We start from the raw sequence: 2,661 nt of genomic DNA on the forward strand, positions 1-2,661 counted from the left end.
ATGATGGACTGATGGTGAAGACGGTGACAGAATGTACTTGTCTTTTTATGGTGGAATTTTGGGGAATCTGAACTCAGAGTCTCAGCGTGTGGAACAGAGAACACCATGCGCTACATGACTCACAGGACCCGCTTCTGTAAACAAACAAACAAACAAATAAACATTCACAGCGTCTCACACACAGCAAAAATTACAAACACACAGTTTTAGTTTCTTGCCTTCACACTTTCATCTCTACTGACTACATAATCACACCTTCCACCTTTCTTTCTGCACCCCCGTCTCCCGCCCTTTACTCTCTCTCCCTCTCTCTCCCTCACTCTCTCACCCTCCCTCTCTCTCCTTCACTCTCTCTCTCTCTCTCTCTCTCCCTCCCTCCCTCTCTCTCCCCTTCTGTCTCTCTCACTCTCTCTCCTCTCTCCCTCTCTCTCTCTCCCTTTCTGTCTCTCTCTCTCTCTCCCTCCCCTTCTGTCTGTCTCTCTGTCTCCCTCTCTCCTTCTGTCTCACTCTCTCTCCCTCTCTCTCCCTCTCTCTCTCTCTCTCTCTCTCTCTCTCTCTCTCTCTCTCTCTCTCTCTCTCTCTCTCCTTCTGTCTCCCTCTCTCTCTCTCCCCTTCTGTCTGTCTCTCTCTCTCCTTCTGTCGCTCTTTCTGACCCACCTCAGCTTGGCTTTGTTCTGTCTACCTTTATTTCAATCTTTATTTCTCTGCTGGATTATTATTATTATTATTATTATTACTGTACAGATTGTAAAATGTATTATTTTGTACTTTATTGAAGAAAAGAGTAACTTGTAGAAGCTCTCTGTGCCTTGATCACGACTGTACGTGTAAAATGAGCTAAAATGTAAGATACGTTTTATTGCGCTGTTTGGCTCCGCCTCCTTCGGTTCCTCTAAAGGTTCTTCAGGCGGAACCTCTCTGGGCTGCGGCCCAGTGTCGCCCCTCCTCCTCCTGATCTAATACCCCAACCCCACCAGAACGTTTAAGAGAACCTGCAAAACCGGCCTGAGGTCAGGAGTGGGGGGGCGGGGGGCTGTCTGTCACTCACCTGTTCATTTTAACGTTTTATTTCTCCGTCTGATCTTTGGTTTGTTTGACCGTCTCTGGTTTACATCTTAGGGTTTCAAGAAGAAGCGACTGATGCTGTAAAGTTCAAAATCCAGAAACATGATCTACAGTATATATAAATATATATTTATATGTATAAATATATGATTTATATATATGTGTTTGCTTTTTGCAGGTTTTGCGTTGCTTTTTTTCACCGATAGCCTGCGTTTTTGGAGGCGGGGGTGGGGCATAACTCCCTTTTTTATAGCTTTAACTCTTTTTGCAGGAGAGAAAAAAATAATAATCCAAATGCAAAAATGTTTCATTTCCTCATCAAAACCAAAATCCATTTGCTAAAAAAAGAGTGAAAAGACCAAAAAGAGGGAGAAGCGCTCGGCGTCCAGCTCGCAGAGCCTCAAGAGTCAGAGCTGGTTCAGTGTCCTGCCCTCTGCTGGTCACTTGTATAAAAGCTTTTCCAAAAACAAACAAACAAAAAAAACCCGTCAGAGCTCAGAGCGTCTCGGCGTCGCAACTGTGTTCCAGCTTCCTGTCCTGTCACCCAGTCATGTGACCCCAGGCCAGCTGATTGGTGCTCCTCTGGTCCACCTGCAACACAAACATCCTAATTATTCGCTTTTATTTATTGGTCATTTTTTAATTTCACCACGGTTTGAGTCAAAAATCAGAAAACCTGGAACCTGCTGACCGGTCCGAGACGGTCGCGTCTTCTGCAAAATGTGGTATGGCTGTTTTCGGGGGTTCTGAGCTGATCTGGTTATTTTTGGTGTTTTTGTTTTGTTATTGTTTTGTTTTCTAGACTCGCTGCAGCAATAAGTGAGTGAGATCCTCCAGCCCGACTCTCTCTGTTCTCACTGTGTTTGTTGCTTTTTCCCCATCATGTCACACTTTGCTGTACATTTTGTACAAAGATTCAAATTATAGTGATAAAAGAAGAGTGTAACACTGTCTCTATCACACACACACACACACACACACACACACACACACACACACACACACACACACACACACTCACTCACTCACTCACTCACTCACTCACTCACTCACTCACTCACTCAGACACACACACACACTCACACACACACATACACTCTCTCACTCACTCACACACACACACACACTCACACACACACACACATACACTCTCTCACTCATGTGCCACACTCTCTCACGCTCTCACTCACACTCAGACACACACGCACATGCGCACACGTGCTATCTCACACACACACAAATGTGCACGTGTTTTCATGCTTTCACACACTCAGCCACTCACACACTCACACTGTCTCACTCCGGTATGCACACTCTCACGCTCTCTTACCTTCACACACACTCAGACACACACACACACACACATGCACGCACACACGCATACACACTTGCTTGTTCTCACACTCACACACACAGACAGACAGACACACACACACACACGCATGCACGCTCGCACTGTCACTCCCATGTTCTCACACTCACACACAGTCCAGGTAGGAGTGTCTAATAGAGTGGACAGTGAGTGGACACATTGTTTAAAAACTCCAGCAGCACTGCTGTGTCTGATCTACTCAGACCAGCACAACACACAATAAC

General features: G+C 45.7%; 1 protein-coding gene across 2 annotated transcripts in view; it reads left to right on the top strand.

Annotated features, from left to right (window-relative positions):
- The window catches only part of gnas (GNAS complex locus), a 64,840-nt gene extending 64,643 nt beyond the window's left edge, over positions 1 to 197 (top strand). For both annotated transcript variants that reach the window (XM_037535058.1, XM_037535059.1), the window contains exon 12: positions 1 to 197. This exon is cut by the window's left edge and continues 357 nt beyond it. The gene's annotated coding sequence lies outside the window, so the exon portion shown is untranslated.
- Positions 198 to 2,661: the final 2,464 nt, after the last annotated feature.

Source organism: Pygocentrus nattereri, chromosome 26 (assembly GCF_015220715.1).
Source record: "Pygocentrus nattereri isolate fPygNat1 chromosome 26, fPygNat1.pri, whole genome shotgun sequence".
Taxonomy (NCBI): domain Eukaryota; kingdom Metazoa; phylum Chordata; class Actinopteri; order Characiformes; family Serrasalmidae; genus Pygocentrus; species Pygocentrus nattereri.